Source organism: Colius striatus, chromosome 5 (assembly GCF_028858725.1).
Source record: "Colius striatus isolate bColStr4 chromosome 5, bColStr4.1.hap1, whole genome shotgun sequence".
In the NCBI taxonomy this organism is placed as follows: Eukaryota; Metazoa; Chordata; class Aves; order Coliiformes; family Coliidae; genus Colius; species Colius striatus.
The window spans coordinates 58,528,721-58,549,206 of record NC_084763.1 but is presented as its reverse complement, the minus strand read 5'-3'; the positions used below and the strand labels follow the sequence as shown (position 1 = coordinate 58,549,206).

Genomic DNA, 20,486 nt, shown 5'->3' with positions numbered 1-20,486 from the left:
GTGTGATAAATAATGGGAGAATTGTTGGTTTCTTTGGTTCCCCTGTACCCTCTCAGTGCCTGAGTGCTTGTGTCTGTGAGGGGTGGAGGTTGGTGCTGGCTGCTGGAGACTACTCAGAGCTGTCTGACCACCTTCGTTCCACCTAACCTGAGGTGCCAGCTCTCGCTCGGCTGGGTTAGTCAGGTGTTTGGCGTCATCCCTGCAGTGAGGAGGTGAAATGATCATTTAAGGCTTCTCCTGAATTAACTAGGAGAGTGTGGGATGTTCCATAGGTGGCTTGTGCCCGGCTGTGATCTCAGGAAGGTCCTGACAGAGTCTGTGGATAACCAGGAGTTCACCATTTCAGGAATTCCCCGATCTCGGGACACAGACACTGCTTAATTGTTGCCAATCTCCAAGTAAAGCTTTTGGGCAACCTCAGAAACTTCTGGAATAGAGTCATATTGCAAATGGTTTTGCTTTTAATTGGTTATAACACTTTATATCAGATCTGTATGCGATTTTGCATGTCACTAACTTTTCTGTTAGAGGATGCCCTCTAGACTAGGAGCAAGTGTTTTGGTGCTAAGTAAAGTCTGTAGTCTCTGTGCTATAGCTGGGAAGGCTTTTAGCTTGAAGGAGGGGAGGAAAACCCCAACCCAACAACAGAAAGTCCCTGCCAGGGTTCTCTCATGGTGCTCCTTGCAGCTGACTGCAGATTGCTTTCACGTGCTATAGAACTACAGTGAGGTTCTGTAATTCTTCACTGAAGTAACAAGATTGGACACTTAAGCCTTCAACAGTTTTAACTTTGTACTCACAAAGGTAATGTGCTGCTTCAGTTGCACTGTTGCAGAGTACACTGTGGTTCCTGCCAGCTGATCCTCTCCATGGACAGGAGATGGGTGACACTTGTCCTGCAGATGTGACACTTGTCCTGCAGATGTGCAAAGCAGCAGCTGGTGTAGGAGTAGCAGATTCCAGAAGAGCAGGTAGAGAAGCTCCATGATTTCTAGTGCTGGAGTAGCAACAATTGCATGTCTGTGCACTGGGTTTAAATGGGGGGTTTTGTGCCTTCCTCTTTTTGATCCTTATTGTTTTGGCTCTTGAGAATGCTGAGAGCCATCTCCTGATGATGCAGGGACTCGATATCTGCTGATGTTGTGTGATGGAAATCAAGATTACTGTTTATTTCTGGGATGGATTGCTTGGTGTACTGCTTGCATTACTGTCTTGCATCATTAAAAAAACCACCAAAGCTGCACTGTCTCTGTGTAACAGGAGCTGCTGATGCATCTGCTGGATCATTCTTGGCTGAATAACAGGCTCAAAATCGGTACATGGCAAATGTAAAAGCAAAATCCCACTTCTTTAGTGTTTGTAATCTGTAACTCTTCAATTTTGGTGTGGACTGAAGTGTTAGAAACAAAGGGAATTATCATTTCCATCTACCCTTTTTAATAGAGGAGCTCATTCACCTGTGGCTAATGAGGAGTGTTAGGTGTTTCTAATCAGGTCTTATCTGGCTGTCCTGACACCCATCCTGCTGTTGATACCCTCCAGAGCCATCCTGCTCCCCTCCGTCTCCAGTGTCTGTAACAGAGACGTGAGGCTCTGCAAACCAACCTGTGCAGCTCGAGTGTGCAGTGGGAATAGATACTGGCTGAGGGAGGATAGAATTTCCTGTCAAGAAGCTTCTGTCTTCAGGAGTGGGTTCCACAAAAATAAGCGGGAAAACACCCAGATTTCTAGCAGTTCAGTAGCAGTGGATGTATTTATTCCCATAGTTCTCCCTTTGCCTTGCTGCCATTCTGCCCTGAGAAGGCAGACACATCTCTTTTGATGGCCCATTGTATCTGCAAGGGAGCAGCATCTCTGTCCCTTGAGAATATTGTTGCCTGTTATGTCTGAAAGTGCAATGAGGATGGTAAATGGAATACAGAGCCATCATGGAACCTCTGTCCTGATGTTTCTTACGGGAAGTGTATGACCTTAAGCCAAAACCACTCACAGAACTGTGTCTATAAAGAACATGCAGCTGATAAAACATATCACTGGAGACAAAGGAGGTGCTGAATTTGTTGTTGAGTGGATTCACCTTACAGTCTCACCTTATGGAGTGATGCTGTGACTGAATCAGGGCCTGGTTAAAGCCTAGTTCAGTTCCTCTTAACTGTTCCTGAACATCTTAAATGCTTCACCCTGGTTGTGAAACAGTCAAACTGCCTTGCTCAGATACTGGTGTTTATTTAGACCACCTCTGGCATGAGAATTTGGTCTCTGTAAATGACCTTTTGGATGGACAAATCTTATGGTTTAACTGAATAACAGGTACTTTCAGAGCTTTGAACCCAGGGTGCTGGTCAGGCTGCCAGCGTGTCTTCTGCTTCATTTTGGTGCTCCTAGCGTGGAGGTAGCCTTTGTGCTCCTTGGTGACTGCAGGAAGCACAGTCAGTTTAGCAGCCTTTCATTAGAGTATAAGCAAAATTTGAATAATGAGAGCTTATTTTTCTCTTGATCCTCATCAAGTGATTATTAGTGTTCAGCCCCAGTGAAGGCAAAACAGCCACGGGAGGAGCTGCGGGTGCGATTAGCTGTAACTGAAGTTTGTTCCCATTTCGGTCAACGTTCAAGACTTAGGTTCTTCTTGCTCCTTTTTCTAGTGTGCATGCAGCTGAATCTTTACTTGATGAATCTTGGTAACATCTCCAGTCATTAGGAATGCCTCTGTGGTCTGTACCATCCCAGAAGACGGCAGGTTGTTGGATAACGTGTCCAGGTGTGGGCGCGGGCATGTGCTTTGACAAAGTGCATGACAGGAGCCAGTGGATGTGTGTTGATTAGATACAGCACAGGAACAGTTCCTGAATTCTTAATACCTTTATTTTTAGAGATGATTTTGCTAGGCTGAAGGCTCACCGTTCAATGCATTGTTCCAAACAATAAGTATTTTAGAAGAGGATGAAACTGGAATGTGAAAGACAGCTTTTGTTATGCATCGGTGCTCACGGAAGGGATGGGTCAGAAATCGCTGTTCTCCTTCCATTTGCAAGCTCCGAAGCCAAATCAGAACTGCTTTCACCAGAGCTGCTCATCCACACGGGAAGCTGGAGGTGCTGCTGGGAATGCAACTGTGACAGCTAATTTTAGCTAATGTAGTCATGTTAGCAGCAGAGTTTGTCAACTGTGAAAAGAGTCAGTTTGGGCTGCTGGAATCGCTTTCTTTTTGCACTGAGCTCCCACTGAGGAGTGCGCTTCGTGGTTTCTCACCAAGGGCATTTCTACCCTGGTTTTGGTGTTTTGTTTCCTTTTTGTGGATCTGGGGAGTGTATGTGTGTGTCTCTGTGTGTGTCTGTGTCAAGGTTTTTTCTGTTCACACACATCAGAAGAGATCATTTCTGTCAAAGAATCACCTTCCTCTGTATTTTTTCAGCCTTGTCACACATACTCGATACTCAGCTGAGTACTCTCACCCTGCCCATGCTCTTGGTTGGATGCTCACTAACCTAAGGCAGACAGAGCTTACCTGGTAATTACCATTCCCTGCACTATCCAGCCTTTTGGGATCATTCTGGAAGCTCCTTGGTTGGTCCTTGGCACTGGTGATTTGGCAATCTGTGAGTCACTCTGCCACTTTGTGGACTCGCTGCCTGTTGTTTCTTTAGTCAAATTTCTCTTGACATACGGAAATCCACTGTGCTATCAAATGAGCTCCCTTGTGCAGCTGCTCATTTACTGTCGCACTGTGTGAACCTCACTGGTTTTTAACTTTGTCAGCCTGAATTGCTCCAGAAGCCTGTTTGCTAAAGGCTGTCCTCTTCAATGAGGATTACATGGGGGTATTGGGGAAGGGCATCTACTTGCTTTGCAGTGGAAGACTTTTAGTCTTCCATGTGCTACCAACGATTGCATAGCATGATCTCTTTCTCCAAGTAGTAAGGATCATGTGATGACTCTGGAAGTCTGACTTGCTGTTCATTAATGTTTCCCTACATGATTATTCACCCTTAGAGTTGAGTGAAACTACATCTTGTAGACTCTCTGCCTAACTTCAGTGCTTGCTTTATGTCTCGGGAGACGCTCTCCTCAAAAGCCTAGAATTAGCTCTAAAAACAATCTCTTTCAAATACTGTGAGTTTTATCTGAGATGCCTCATGCAAGTGTGAGAACCAGAATTCATTGACTACGTGGCAATGGTATCTGTGAAGAAAAAAACCCCATCATATAGTCTTGAATAAACTCTTGGTTTAGGATCTTGGTGTGTTCAGGTAGAGGCAAGGAGCTGTCGATTTTCCCCGTGTCGAGTTCCTGTAGTTAATTTGCTGGTAGCATTATTCCTTTAGGAAAGGACTGGGAGGAAAACCTGAGATGCCTTAATCTCCACGTTTCATAGCCACCATGTATATATAGCTCAGGGTTTCCAAGACTTTGCATTTGAACCCGTGGTATTCAACAACCTGACACTGCTTTGCATGTGGAATGCTGTAGCTGCAATGCCTGCCATCCCTCTTAGCTTTTCATATCAAGTGATCTTTGTGGACCATGCATATTTAAGATGAGGAGCTATTTAAAGGAAGCTGTTTATCTAGAGACAAAGTATAAAGGGTGAGGAAACAGGAAGCTAGAACATCAAGTGCCCTTCTCTCCCAGGGTATGGGGAGCACAATCTTAAGGATATGGGGATGAGAAAACAGAGAGTGTTGCTGGTTTAGAGAAGTTGAGGGAGCCTGTAAGGGCACCTGATATGATGAGTGGCACATTCTTTCTGTTAGAAACCAAATTGCTCTGAAGTGCATTCCATTTAGGTGGGGTAAGACTGATAATCTTGAACAGAACTGGAGGTTTGCTCTAGTGTCTCTCTCTTTGGCAGTACCACAACAGAACTGCAGCTCAGGACGAGCACTGTTCATACAGAAAGTGCTAAGTTATTGGAATTAAAGACTGATCCTGGTGAGGGGGATGTAGGGGAGTCACTTTCTTATGTCCTTTTTGTATGCTTTTCTCATGCACCAAGGAAAGTTCTTAGTCTTCACCGTCCTCAAAGGGCTGCCACTGGAAACTGGTAGAGAAGAGGAGTTGCTACTAAAAAGTAGGAAGAGCCTTCCAAATTATAAAAAGCATAAATGAATTGTTGATGTTTGCCCTGAATTACATAGATATGCTTTTGGAGCTCCTCAGAGTAACTGTTGTGTTAGAGATGAGGTAGATTTGGGGAACTCTAAGGTCGGAAAGAAACTGAAGGTAAGAGACTGGGTAGGAAACAGAATCTAATGGGATGCAGGCAGTTCAGGTGATGGGGGGGAAGCCGGTGTGGAAAAAGATAGATGAGGTTAGAGAAGCCATTGAAATATTTGGTAACAAAAGTACAAGGAGCTTAGGAACCAGAAGAGCTGAGGAACAAGAACTACTGGTGCAGGACCTGAAACTGGATATTACTGGGCTAACAAACACGATGGGACAGTATGCATACTAGGCATGAGCTGTTTTCTGATAGTGCAGGAAAGATAAAAATGAAGAGGGTGTGGTGTGGGATGCAAATGAAATCAGAGACTGCTTTTCCTCCATTGTGCCGCTGCCATAGAAATTGCGTTGGGGAGAAATAAAGCTGCGAACTTGGAGTCAGGGTGGCAACGGACAGATGGGTATTTCTTCACATTAGTATAGTTCTCAGAAGTAGTTCTGCAAACTGGAAACCAATTCTGGCCAGTCATGGAACACAGGAGGTGAAAGATGACTCTCTTTCATGCTGCTTTTTCGTGTTGAAGTCTTCCTCAATGTATTATGCAAGGGGACAAGGTAAAATGTATCCTAGGCTACTGGGAGACGTAGCACATAAAAACATCTCTGCAGCCATACCTGAGATTGCAGTAAATCTGTCAATCTGAGGTGAGAAAGAGTGTGTAGCATTGCTGCCTGGCAGGCAGGGACAGCCGCACTTCAGCGAGAAAGCAGTCATCACAACTGTGGGTAGTTCTGACCACCTTGGTTGGATAGAAGAATTCTTTCCTTTGGGGCCTATTTAAAGAGCAACTAGAGATGGAGGTTTACTGAAAGCAGAAGTGTTTTAGCCCAGACCAGCAAGCTGTGGTGGATTTTACTTCACTGTTACCAGGACCGTGGTTGATAGACCACTCTTGGGTTTGAGATGGAGTGGTGATGCCCAGCAGTATCAAAGGAGCTAATGCTTTTAGTGTTCTGCTACACAAGATAAGGCTGTGTGGTTGTTTTCTTCTTCTTTTTTTTTTTCCTTGAAAAGCAAGGTAAAGTTGTCTGTTTTTCAGTGCAGAGATTTGGAGTATCATGTGTGGGAGTGTAATAACCTGGTGCATCGCAGCAACTGATGTGGGACGAACTTAAACAGAGCAGGCTGTTCAGGGCTTGTTGATGCCTTTGGATGTCATCTGGGTGTTGACCAGTTGGAAGTAGCTGGGGAGGATGACCTTGATGCCTCAATTTATAACAAGGTGGCTAAACTGCAAGTAATGATGTGGAAAAAGAAGATGTGGGTTTATGATGTGCATTAGCAGTTTCCTTCTGGTGTCGGGAGGGAGAGCAAAAGCTTGTGTATCTGAATCATATGCAAGATATTTCTCCATTCCTTAATTAACTAAGCAACTCTCCATCCCTTCTGAAGGGAACTGGGCTCTTTGAGAAGGTTTTCCTCACTCCTGGGTGTTTTACTCCTTCCTAAAGCTGAAATGACACTCTCTTCACTGGGCTGTCTTCTCATTTAACCGTAAGCTCTGGCATTTTACTTCCATGTCACGTGAAACGTTCATCTGTAGGGAGAGGAGCAAACATCAGTGTTTCTCGATGCCTTTGCATTAATAGGCAGGTACTGAGATGATATTTTCTTGTGAGACTGGCTTGGTTACTTGATGTGGTGAAGAACAAGTTGGACCTTTCTCCACGTGGATTGTAATACTGCACTGACTCGGTTTGGCTTAGTTGATATTCTCTGCTGTGGAGCACTGTGTGCAAGGAGTATTATTTTGATAGAGTATTGCTTTGGTAGCATGTGTTCCCACAGTAAAGAAACATTTTGAATAAACTGTAAAATACTGTGTAGAAGAATTTAGGAACACCCAGCCCTGGGGAATCTGGTGGGTACAGCTTCACTGAAATAATGGCAAACGTACACAAAATAACCTCTGTGGGCAACTGAAATGCAGCTCCTGCATTCTTTATTTCTGTCTTTTTAATAGCTGGATCTCCTTCAACTCTTAATCCAGGTATCATTAATGTAGATGTTAAAAGAATGCAGCATATGCTTTTCTAGTTGAGGAACATGTCCAGCAGGAACTGTAGGCTTGGGCTTGTGGATATGTCAGTACCATTGCGAGCTGTTGCTCTCTGAAATTTGGAAGTGCATAAACTGATAGGGAGTGGTTTAGGCTTCACTGAATGAAAAAGAGCTTTGCTTTTCCTTTCTTGTATGTCTTGAATTCAATGTGACAGCCCTGCCATATGAAAGCCTTGCACAGTGGCTCTGCACAGTACTCACTGATAAATCAGGTCCCAGATGTTTTGGGGCCTCTTTAAGCTCTGTTTGTCTCAGATAAAAATGAACTCGTGACTCAAAGCTGTCTGTCACAGGTGGCTGTGGAGGTGTGTGCCTCACAAGGACTTTGAGAGCTTTTAAGCCATTGTATGAGCTCCTGAAATACTGCTTAATGGAGGGATGTCCTAATCATCTTGGATTACTTCAGCTTTAATGATCTGTTTGTAAAAACCTATTAAGATTTATAACGAGGGAAAAGTTGCTCGTAATTTTCATGATATATCCTTAACAGTTTGAGCAAGTGTTTGTTGTGAAATAGGAATAGCTAGGTCATATTCCTGTGGAGGAGCTATTATTAAAGCACTAAACATGAAAGCAAGCTGCCTGGCTGACTGAAGTGGGACTGCAGCAAAATTTCTCAGGTTTTAGTTAGTTTTGAGTAATGCAAATCTTCTCCTAACCACCCTTGGTTAACTTAAATCTAAGTACTCTGTCATCAAATGGCTTCCTCTGAAGTGTGCATGCATTGTGTTTTGCAGATAAGCAGTTTGAGGACTGAAGGACCTGCTCAAGGGATCATCTGCTCTTGAGGTATGTGGTACTTCTCTAATAACACAACGCTAAAGCCTTAACTAAAAGCGATGTTTTGATAACAGCTCCGTGTACACACTGAAACATCATCTGTTCTGGGCAGCACAGCTACCATGCAGAGTTGGGAAATGTCATCGTCTGACAGAAGTTCAGCAGCAAAGCTTGGCACAGCAGACATGCCTGGCTATGATGAGAGGAGTCTTAAATGTGTCTGGGAGTGTCTGCCTCTCTAAAAGGTATTATACACACCGTTCCACAGCTGGGATTCCTGCAGAATAAACATATCTGAAATACCCTCCTCTTTGTTAAAACACTTTATTTCCTACTCTCTTTTAATCCTTCCTTTTGGGCATTTATTAAGGTTTCTGACATCCCCCTGCAGATGTGTTCAAGGCAGCAGGGCTGGTGTGTGACTCAAGGGATGCCCCTTCTGGGCAGCTGAACCTTCCTTTCTTGTTTTTGTTTGCTGCAGAGGGCAGGCATCTTGTTTAACTTGGTCATTCAAATCTTTTTATCAGAGTAAGAGGACTACAAAAGATTAAAATGGGCAAAGTAGGCTAAGGAAAACCAAGTCTGATTTGATTTGTTGGGAATTTGGAGCAGCGGGTCATCCAAGTTTCTTGTCCCAGCCTTCCTGTGTGCAAGGCACCTTAAAGGTCCACTTTCACCAGAGCCTATCATCAGGCTGCAGTCAGAGGGTATTGGAGGTGCAGGTGCTCACACAACGTGCTTCAGTCAAGGAATTAACGTTTCTTCATGATATTTGTGTGGACTGAGGGTCACATGTATTGTCCATATGGCAGTTTGATCAGCTTGACAGGGGTTGTTCTGAAATGCTGCCTGTTTGTTTCAAGCCCTGGGAGCAGCACCAGCATGTTTACTCCACTAATTCGTACCTCCTTCTGCCTTAACCTAAAGTAGTCTGAAATGTAAACCACTGAAACACAGGGCACAGACTTGGACAAAAATGACTAAGCTGTTGTCAGCCTGCCAGTACCACCCAATGGTACTTGGCTGTAAAGAGTGCAGAGGAGTCAATTACAGCTTGTTTTAACATCCCCGACTGGATCTCCTGTGATTTACTAAAACTGTCTTGAAGTGACAGCAGCCTCTCATGTCTCCTAAAACTTTGCTGTGGTTGTGGGATAACATTATTGCTAAAATGCCTTTTTTTTCAGTCCCCTCAAATGGCTGGTGCAGAGATAACATCATAGTTACAAAGTCCTGTGTTTTTGATCTGGCTGATGCTCTCGTGGATCCATCCACAATGTGCTTGGAAGCAGGCTCAGTTAGGGACAGCTACATCACTGCTTGTTTATGCTGTGTGCTGTGGCTGCCTGCCAAACCATCCTAAGTCCTTCTCTAAAAGCCATTTGAATAAAAGCCAAAGAAGATGGCTTATCTGGGTGGGATGGAGGGAGGGGAGGTGCCCAGAACGCTGTGCGTGCTTTTCGCTCCATACAGCTAAAGAGGTCAGAGGAGGTGGACTGTCACCTTCTGCAGGGAGTGAGTGCTGTGTGCAGCTGCACAGAAGAGATGGCACAGGAATGTGAGTGCCCTTCCCACATGTTCTGATCTTGAACTTCTTTTTTTCTTCCCTTTTCACTTCACTTAGCTTTGACCAATGTGGTTTTAGTGTCTGCCAGGCTCCTTGGATGTCTGGAATCGATTTCAGACTTCAATTTATTTGCATGTTGTTAGCTCCCAAGTTGTCTAAGGAGGTGGGCTTCCTATGTTTCCTTTCCTCCTTTCTTTTCTCTGTTATACAAAAGCTGAGAGCTACAGTGCAAGCTGCCTCCTGGAGTCCCAAGGACACATGTAGTTGTACCTCTCAACAGTTGTTATTCCCTGGTTTCAGGACATGGAAACCAAACAGGTGTTTCCCACAGACTGTATTCAGCAGCTAAAAATGCTTCCTGAAGTAATTTATCCGGGAACATTTAATCCATACTCATGGACTGCCTAGATGAATAAAGGCAACTTCCTCCCCAGCATCCTCTGGAGGAGCCTGGGGGAGTGGGTGGGACGGAGGAAGCGGTTGTGTGAGTCTGGCACTGGCTGGTTGGTTCCTGTTGGATGACCTGATTGAGGGATATCTTGGGCTCTCTGCTCAGCAATAACCTGTTCATCTCAGATTGTCACTCAGGAATAAACAGGTTCTTCCTGCTTATTCTGGTTTGGAGCTCCTTCGACCAAGCACAGTTGTATGTTTGCTCCTCTTACTTGCTTTCTTAAACTAGTGATACAGTCACTTGTGGCACCTAGAGCTTCATGTGGTTACTGCGTTGGTTACATGTGTGTAGGTGGGGAGAAACTACTTCTGAAACACTATGTGCAGTATTAATTTGTGTGTTTTGTATAACTGCTGTAACTGGGACAAAACACAGAATCACAGAATGGTTTACGATGGAAAAGACTCTTAAGACCCCTGAGTCCAACTGTTCACTCAGCACGGCCACCACTACACCATGTCCTGCAGCTCCACAGCTTTGCAATATCTCTGAAGGTAGAGACTCAATTTTATTAGAATGATGGGGGTGGGAAAGGCCCTGCAGAGCTCATCCAGCCTAACCCTGGCTTCCCCTGGCTCAGGGGGCACAGGAACGTGTCCAGGCGGGTTTGGAAACCTCCCGAGCAGGAGCCTCCTCACCCTCCCTGGGCAGCCGGGGCCAGGGCTCCCTCACCTCAGCACCAAAAGACTTTCTCCTGCTGGGCCAGGGGCACTGCCTGTGCTCCAGCCTGTGCTCATTACCCCTTGTCCTGGCACTGCCCACCACAGAGTAAAGACTGGCCCCATTCTCCTGACACCCACCCTTTAGGTGTATTTATAAGGTATTTATTGATGAGCATGAACTAGATGACATCACTGGGGCCTCTGCTGACCTAATTGTGGTAGGAGCAAGCTGCTGCTACTTGCTGTGTGACTCCCTGGTCTCCTCCTGCAGCAGAGCTCTGCCTACAGAGAACTCTGATCAGGTAAGGCAAGCAGATAAGGAAGAGCTTCCACAGCCTCTGTGCTATAGCAAACCAAATGCGATTGCTTGTCCTCGGCGAGCATTTTGCAGCTTGCTGGAGGAGGGGCTGGTGCATTATCACTCATCTCTTTTAAAAGAGGGCTGAAGAAGTATGAGTGTTGACCTTCTGGGTTGAGAATGCTGAGAACAGAACTGAGAAGATTTAGCCCTTGAGGTAAGAGAACCCTTGGGAAGAAGCTAATGCTACTGTGTCACTTTGCCACACGTGGTTTTACTTACAGTGATGTGGGCACAACCCTTTATTTTAATCAAGCTGAAAAAAAAGGAGTTTTGTTCAGTACTACAGTGAAAAAGGAGTATTGATTTGTTCCCTTATCTGTCCCTTTCTGGCAGGGAAACTGCCTGTGTCAAAGGGTGCCGCACTGCCATCCTGCATGTGTCAGGCTGTACCTGCAATAAGGGAGTGAGTCATTCTCTAAAGAAACCAATAGTCCATACCTGATAACACTGTGAGGAGACCTGAAATGTGTTTTATTGCTCTGTCATGAAAGCTCAGCTTTTGATTTCTGACCAATGCCTTGTTTTCCAGCCAGTTGAATGTATTTGCTGTCAGGAGGACGGAAATGTAAATACAATGGCAGTTGAAGTGCAGTAGCTACTCCCTTCCTCCCCTGTGGGCTTCCTGCATATGTTGGGGAAGGTGGAAGCTGTTCTTATGCATTAATTCATTTCAGAAATGAATGGTGTTCCTCTTGTTGCCACCTCATTGGAGTCCAAAAGCCAAAGAGAAACGATGACTCTCGTTATGCTCCTTGAAACTGAGAAGCAACGTCAGGCCTCTGGCTGTAGCGTTTGCCCGTGCTCCAGTCTGATGCAGGCACTGGTTTTGCTCCCTTTTACCTGAACCTTTAACCAGATAAGCCACACAGGCACCATTCTGATTGAATTAAGTCTGCATTCATCTGCTTTGACAACATTTGCGTGTTTCTCAGAGTAAAACACTGACAAACTTGGAGCAGTGCCTTCACTAACTGAGCATGTTCCTCCCAGTCTTCAGCTTGCTGTGATTTGTGGGAGTTGTTTCCTAAATGTGGTTCAGCTCCTTCTAGCTGGGTCACTGGAAGCTAATGTGGGTCGCTTTCTTAGGCAGGAGTTTGGTCATTAAAACCAGCTCAAGATAATGGAAAGGCTTAAATGGTGGAATTTGTTCTTTTGACTAGCTCAGGAGGAGTTGGGTGTAAGCAGTTCAGTGACCCTCAGACTATGGCAGTCGTGCCTTTTGCTTACAGAGACTGGCATGAACTTTTTACATCAGTAGCAACTTTCTGGGGAGAGTTATTTATCTTCAGTCACCCAGGGTCTTTCTTACATAACCTGCCACTTTCAATGCTGTTAATATGTCTATACAGCACTAATGCTGCTCCCTTTTCAGGACTCAGGAGTTCTGTGATGCTCTTATGGCACTTGGCCAGCTGCATGACTGAACTTAGCTAAATAAAAATCCCTGGGATCCTCTCTAAGAATAAACATCACGTGAGAGCAGGAGTGGTTCCCTGCTTTGAGAGAATTAACATGGCGTGCTGGGAAGGAATAACAGCAGCAGCTTAAGGGCTGGGCTGGCATCCCTCTCTGACTAAAAGGGATAAGCTGCAAGTCCGAAGGAAGCAGAAGGGTCTGGTGTGTAACCTTTAGCTTTCCTTGCTGCTGAGTTTGTCAGTCTGGGGTGACATAGTGCTTGTAGAACGTACTGTTTCTGTAAATCTGATAACTACCCTTACGAAGGAGGCGTGAACACACTTGCCTGAGCTCTGGTTTAGCAGTGTTTTGTACCAGGCCTTGTCCCACAGCTTCAGTATCAGTTAACGTGCTGTGGAGCAAACTTCTGAGCACTTCTGTGCCTGTATTTCTTTCCTTTTTCTCCCCTTGATAGCATGGGAGGTGCTGGGACTGGTGTAGGCGTTTGCTAACAGTGGGGCTGCATGTGGCTTCTGTTCAGCAGTAATGGATGCTGAGATAATAGTACCCTGCAAGTAATTCCCATCCTGAGGGAGAAAGTCAGTTCTGCCAGCCTGCAGTGCGTGAGCAGTGGTAATGGAGCACACAAAGGTCTTCTGTGGACCCTCGGAGAACTGTGTGGTCTCCCCTCTAGGGCTCTGTGGTGACTCACTGGACCTTTCCGTGCTCCACGTACAATTCTGAGGCTAAATTACTGTTCTGTCCTTCTTTGTTTTGAAGCTGTTACATTACCAAATAGGAGTGTCTCCTTCTCTTGGATCACAGGCAGGCAGTATTTACTTCCCAGGCTTCTAGCAAATCCTTTCATGAGCTGTTCTAGCCAAAGACTTCGTCTCTGCTTGCAGAGGTGCCCAAGTGTGTGCAGCATTTTTAAAGCTATGTGCTCCTACCTTGTTTCAAAAGGATCTGATTTCTGTCTTTCTCACCTGTGTGTAGGCATAAATATCCCCCCCACGCAGAGGTAATTCCCAGTAGCATGGCATATGTTTAATCTCTATTATATCTATTGTAAAAGGTGGTGCAAAGAGCCAGGCCCTTCCTAAGCATGTCCTAGTAACACACCCCTGTGTAAAGACAGACTTGAGTAGCCCAAAGCTGTTCTTAACAGAGGAAGAAGGAGCAGGCTCCATGGCTCTGAATCCCTTGGGTGTACTCTGCTCCCACATGGAAATGCAGAGACTGGATTTTGTTCCTGGCCTGAAAGTTTGACACATGTGTGACCTGATCTAAGTGGCCCTGCTTTGGCAGGGGATTTGGACTGGATGATCTCTAAAGGTCCCTTCCAACCCCCACCATTCTGTGATTCTATGAAAAGCAAAGCCTGTAACATTTGGGAAATGGGCACGTTCGGTCTAAACCAGTTTGCCTGCATGGTTGCAGAGTTCTCCTTAGGCTCGTGCTCCACAGCCTTGGCTGAGCACTAGCACAGCATTTGCTTCTCCATTTTAAATGTCTGCTCCTGTAAGGCTTTGTTGTGGTTTTCAGATGGCAAACCCCTACCTCTCCACTAGTTCCAATGTGTCTGTTCTATTTCCAGGTTCCTTTTGGGGCATATCTGCCAGTTCTCAAAAGCCTGAGGGGAGGGCTTGATTCTCCAAGGCAACTGATGCATCCATAAACCAGCTTGCTTGCTATAGCCAAGGTCTTGCAGAATTTGCAAGTCACTAAAAGCGGATAAAAGTGGTTTGTTTCATTCTCCCAAAGTCTTTTGACCTTCCAGTGGTGGAAGGCTTTGAAGTGCTGTTTGCTCTCTGCAGATCTACTGGAAAACAATCACTGTGAGGTTTGCAGTTTGACTCACTGGCTCAGGAGCATCAGGCTGGCCGTGAGTTGTCATTGATGAAAGCAGTTCTTGTCAGCTCTCTCATGGTGACCTTCCTCGTTCCGTGTCCCGATCAGCGGGTTCTGGTGCTGCGTAATCAGGCAGTCAGGAGATGCTTATTTTAATTGAAAGTAGGTGGCAGTCAGTAATGTAACCAGAATTACTCTGTGTGAGTAAAGGGGTGAGCTTCTATGTAAACTGAGTTCTGGAAGCAGTGACGGTTCGTACCCGGTTGCTAAATGAGCTGCTGTTTCCTGGTTGGAGCTGCTGCCCTTGTGCCCTGTGATGTTTCCTGCTCCTTGCTGAACATCTTACCTTGCTTTACAGTAATGCTGCCTAACGTGTTGACTTTGGGACACTTCTCTGGAGAGTCAGTTTGCTTGCAGCTGATGGCATCCAGCCTTTCTTGTGGGCATCGGATTGGGGATCTGAGTAGGAGGAGCCACAAAGCTCATCTCCAGGAGCTCTACCTCAGAAAGTCTTTCCAAGGCAGGTTTATCCTTATTGATACCCTTTGGAAAATATGGGAGTGGAGTTGCTGAGTGTAAATGCTGCTCCTTCCTGCCAGATGTTGTCCACAAGCTTGAACAGTTTCTGGTGTTCCACAGAAAGCCTAACTTGGAATTTTTAAGGCATATTACAATAAACTTCTTGACGTAGACATGAGGTATGATATGGATGTAACATTAAATGCTAGTTAGTGGCTGCTTCCTTCACTATCCAATGAGGCTCTTCAGCCTGGAGGAGACTGAGGGGGGAACCTCAGTAATACAACTATTTAGGGGGTATTTCTCAAGAAGGTGGGGCAACACTTCTTTCTGTAGTGTCCAGCGACAGGACAAGGGGTGATGGACATAGGCTGGAACACAAAAGGTTCCACTTAAACACAAGGAGAAACTCCTCTGGTGCTGAGGGGAGGGAGCCCTGGCCCAGGCTGCCCAGGGAGGGTGTGGAGGCTCCTTCTCGGGAGGTTTCCAGCTTTGTTTCAGAACCCACCCTCTGTGGTCTCACTTTCCCTCTCAGGTGTGCGTAAGGCAAGCTGTTGTGAGTACCTGCGGGTGCCAGGAGCCTGCACAGCAGTGTTAATTAAGCTGGACTGGATCTCTGAAGCAGCATGACTTGATCTCTTTCTCATTCCCTGGTTTGTAGTTCCAGTGCTCATAGTGTGGAGTGCTCTGTCACAGGGAATAACAGAAGAAATCATCCTGGAGGTGAAAGATGAAATTTCTCATGTAAGCACAAGCTCCCTCGTTCTGGAGGACACGTGTAAGTAGGATGGGTTTAGAGGTGCTGACATGAGCACTGAGTGACTGAGCTGAACTTCTGTAGTGAAACTTCTCCCTTTTCGTGCACTCATTAGTTGGCTTTTCCAGGCTGTGGCAGTGAGATGATCTGGTAGGAAGAAGAACGAGGAGGCACAAAGTATCTAACAAAAATGAGGATTGACTGACTTGCTAATTAGAGACACGCCATCCTTCTCTTCCTCCCAGGAGAAGGCCAGTGCCAGAAAGCCATTATTTTCTGGGTTTTGCTCTTCAGGAGGCAGAAGCCGCTTTCCTTTCTGATGTGTGTGCTATTAAAGGAAAGCAGCTGACAGGAACAGCTGCCTGCCTTGCCTGTTTGGTTTGTGGCTTAGCAGTCGATATGCAACAGCGAAGGAAAGTGCTCTGCTAACAGCCAGACTTTTCATACCCTGCCCCCACGTTGACACTCTTTCCCTCTGTTCTCTGCCAAGGGAAAACAGGAGACTCTTCTGCCCCCTGCTCCCTGTGATTAATGAAACTCTCCTTATTTGGTGCTGCCTCTCCTGGTGTGCAGCACAGAAATCCCGTCTCTGCCCGACAGCTTGAAACCGCCAAACCGCTATTGACTCTCAGGAGCTTCTTTGTTTTCAAGTAGTTAGGGAATCAGTCATTTTAGAGCTAAAACTTTCAAGTCTGTGCAGAACGTGGGCAGACTCCTTTGTATTTCCTTAGATAAGCATTTATGGGTTTTGGAGATGACACACTCGTCTTTTTTAGGTCTCTTATCTCAATGTTTGTAGGCCTGTGTGGAGCTCGACGCTCCAAAGTCCCTCACAGTTATTATCTATGAACTCATCTTCCATGTGGCTTTTCTGAAGGCCAGCCAAGATCATTAATCCCCACCTTCTAGAGTCCCTAATCCCTGCTGGGGCTTATAGGAAAGTTATTCTTGTGCTCTGGGTGAAGCTGCTCTGGCAGAGCATCTATCCTGCTGTAACTTAAGGCAAGTTTATTAATGTGACTTTTTATCAGCTTGGAAATGGTACAACTCATAATGGAGCAATCTAACTTGGACAGTCTTACCCCATCTTGCTGAGTGTTTCATGGCAGTGAGATTGCCCAAAGGGAGGGAATCATTCAGGAGGCTGGTGTTCTCTTATCTCAGGGTGCTTAAATGTAATTAGCAATAGTAAAATGCTCTTTGCAGGCACAAATACACACCATGGATGTTTTGGGGAATGAATGCAAATGAAGTCAGGGTTGGAAATGGTGATTCTTTGCAGTTTTTACCCTTCTTCTCAGCCTGACACTGCTAAAGCCTCCTGGCTCTGTTTTTTGTCCAGTTGTGGCTAGACTGCCGTAAGGCTGCCTTCCCACGTCAGCCTTCCCGCTGCCTGCCATCCTTACGTGCTCAAGGGCTTTCCTTCTGTTCCAACTAAGCTGCTCCAGAGGCTCAGGACTGGTTCAAGTGGGCTTCTTTCAATTTGTTGCCCTTCTTCAGGGCTCATCTGGGACGTGGACAGGAGGGATGTGTGAACAATTTAACCTTCAGCTTGTGACGATTGACTCTGCCAGCTCTGGTAGCACTGCTCAGCTCTGTCTGTGCTAAATGTTCTGTTGATATGGTTTGTTAGGTGCCTTTGGGCCCTTGCTGGGAGGGAGCTGCACGACCTCTCCGGTGGGACATGCCATGGGGAAATGGCAAAATTCACTTCAGGCTTTTAGATGAATGCAGAGCAGTTACTAGCTGAGGTGCCGAGGGCTGTGGGTTAGTGGTGGGCTTGGCAGCGTGAGGGGAGGGCTTGGAATCCATGATCTAAAAAGCCCTTTCCAGCCAAAACAACTCTATGAATTGCAGTGTCATTCCCAGGTATGTGGCAGAGCCACTCGTGTGTGTGTCTGGAGTTTTCTGTCTCTGAGCTCTGCGACCAGAATTTGGCTCTTCAGAGTCAGATAGCAAAAGAAGTTGGTGCTTTGGCTTTGCTCTGCTCTGAAGTGCACTGATAAAATAGGTATGTACTTCATACCTGACGTTCTCACGCATCTCCTCCTGGAGCCACTCCGTGTCATTACTCCCCTGCACAGGAAACACAACAAGGTCTGCAAAAAGTAACTCCTTAGCCTGAGCAGAGAAGAACCTGAAATAAGGCTAGAAGGGAGTGTAACCAATGGAAAACTGCATCTGCCTTGTCTTTGGTGCAAATGTAGCTCCAGCTAATGATTTGCATTTTGCAAAAGGACTGAGTGTAGATAACCTTTGGTTTTTAAACTGCTTTTACTTAATTGCAGATAATGCTAATAAGGGGCATACCATATGCATGCAGCCTGCCCCTGGGATACAGATTCCTCAAAGTCCTGAAGTACTAGCATCTCTTTCTTTCCTTCCCTTCACTAGTAACAGATCTGGCTACAGGGATGAGTCTGTGTAGAGGGCTGGGACTAACGCTGTCAGGCCTCTCCAGGCAGCTTTGCTTGGGCAGAATTGCCTTTCATGGAATCATGAAAGGTTGGAAAAGACCTTTAAGCTCATCAGGTCCAACCACTTACCTCACACTGCCAAGCCCATCACTAAACCACATCCCTCAGCCACGATGGAATCTGCAGCAAAGTTGCTGTCCTTGCAGGTGATGTCTCACCAGGAGCCTGGCTGCATGGGTGGTTGGTCTATGTGTTTGGGAACAAATGCATGGTGAGAGGCCTTGAACAGCAAGATGGGAAGCAGCAAGTGACTCTTGTAAAATAGCAGAGGCTTTGAGTGCTGAGAAGTTTTGCCTGTATTGCTGTGGACTGGATCACTGGAGACCTCTGTAATGAGATCAATTCCTGTATGAAATTACAGCCAAGTAAGAGTGACCCAGCTACCTCATGGCCCTTGTGTTCTTTTAAATGAGCACCACAGAGCACTGAATTCCTCTTTGAAGAGTCTATTGTAGATGCAAGTGGAAAGGTTGAGTGGTCTATCCTTGCTGACACAAGGCTAAAGCTTCTTGAAAAACATCCTCATGGATCACAAGGCTGCTGCCCTGCAGATGGTGGACCAGCCATCCATGGAATCTTGTCATGTTTGCTGCAGCTGCAAATGTGTGTACGTGGCTCTCTTGTAAGGCTTTTCACTCTTCAGAGCTGTTCATGCTGGGCTAGCTTCTAGCCAGCTCCAGTGAGGTTGTTGTTTGCACTCGGGAGCTTTTCATTACCTGGTGTTGTGCAGATTGTGTAACTCACCTCAGATGCACCCTGCAGACCTGTCTGATGGTGGAACTGCTGTGGTGGACATGAAGGGCTGACATCTGATGATTGTATTTGTTAGACTGGGCACCATCCTCTTCAGGGTTGATCTGTTCTCCCTATTAACAGGCAACAGAACCAGAGGAAACAGCCTCAAGTTGCACCAGGGGAGGTTCAGGTTGAGTCTGAGGAGGAATTGCCTTGCTGCAGGGGTTGTCAGGCATTGGAATGGGCTGTGCCTCTTCCAGCTGAAATGATTCTATGATCCTATAAGACAAATCCAGCTGATTTTCCTCAAGTTCAAATTTATCTATACTTGACAAGTAGACTTGAATTGTCCTCCTTGCTGTTCCTTCCCCTGGATGCCCTTCTCCTGGTCCCTGCAGCTTCTTTTGAAGTCCACTTACTTTAAAGAAAAATCAAGTACAGATAATGTAAGTGCATGTCCACATCTGAGAAGAGAGGCTATAAACTGAGACGTAGCTTTGCTAAACCTGAGGCTGTCAGCTTGCAGGCTGACTTTAATGATGGCTTTCACATTGACAGCCAGTAGGAAACGCTCCCATGGGGAGCAGGAGGTTATTTGACAGCTTCCCTCCAGCTAGTTCAGGATTTCTGCCCAGCCATCTCTGTAGACTTTATCTCTTGATGAAGTGTAGGCTCTCTGAGTTATGAAGGTCTGGAAGGCAGGAAGAAAACAGAAATAGTCTCAGATCCCCAGAAAACAGAATGTTTTCACCATCACTGAAGAGACACGAGTGCAGGAGGCTGGCTGCTACCTTGCTCTGCTAAGTCACAGGCCATCTGAATAACTGAATATGGTGAAAGCATGCCCCATTGGTTTTGTTAGTGCTTTCTTAAGGGAAGTCTAGTTGATGGAAATGCTCAGCACCTGCAGTGCTCACAGCTCCCCTGCCCGCAGCCATCCTGAGCATCTTCTGCAGAGTCACTGCCGTTGCCTCCAGTTTTCCTCCTTCTGGAGTACAGGTCCCAGCTTAGACTGTAACTGCTTCCCAGCTTGTCTTTATGGCCACTGCCTGGAAAACTTCACAAGCTCAGCTGGAAGCTGATTTCCCTTGTGTCCGTGTGTGGCTCAAGGTGCAGCTCTCAGTTCCCCATGACTGAAGAGGTTACAGACAGCTTGAGAATCTCCAGGATTGTTTTGGGGTGTGTGTGGTGTTGCTCGGAGCTCGTTTAACCTGTTTCATTGTGTGGGGGTTTTGCTGTAGGGAAACAAGCTCAAGGGAGAAGAGCAGCCTGAATCAAAAGCTGAGGGAAAGGTTAGTAGTGACCTGGTAAGTGGGAGATACCAGCCATGGAAGGGGAAATGACTGAGCAAACAGCATTATGAGGAAGCAGTAGTGACTGTAGCTCTGCCTTGGCAACTTCGTTAAACCCACCTAAAGTGAGAAGTTAGCATGTCATGTTTATTATTGTGTGTGTGGCTGTAAACTGATAGTGGAAGTGAGCAGAGATTTGCATTGAGTCTTTGGAGCTGTTTCATGGTTGTTGGTAAGCAGTTTAAGGGCGCTGACTTCTTAGGGACATCTTGTCACGTCCTCAGTCCTCTGCAGTACCCTCACATCCATCACTGGTTCCCAAACTCTGCCTGTGTGACAGATGGTGTGTACTGC

At 46.0% G+C, this 20,486-nt stretch overlaps 1 protein-coding gene across 10 annotated transcripts in view; it reads left to right on the top strand.

Annotated features, from left to right (window-relative positions):
- MAP4 (microtubule associated protein 4) overlaps positions 1-20,486 on the top strand; it is a 144,049-nt gene that overhangs the window by 19,470 nt on the left and 104,093 nt on the right. For all 10 annotated transcript variants that reach the window (XM_061997086.1, XM_061997089.1, XM_061997092.1 and 7 more), the window contains exon 2: positions 8,020-8,071. The gene's annotated coding sequence lies outside the window, so the exon portion shown is untranslated. The remainder of the gene's footprint in view (positions 1-8,019; positions 8,072-20,486) is intronic.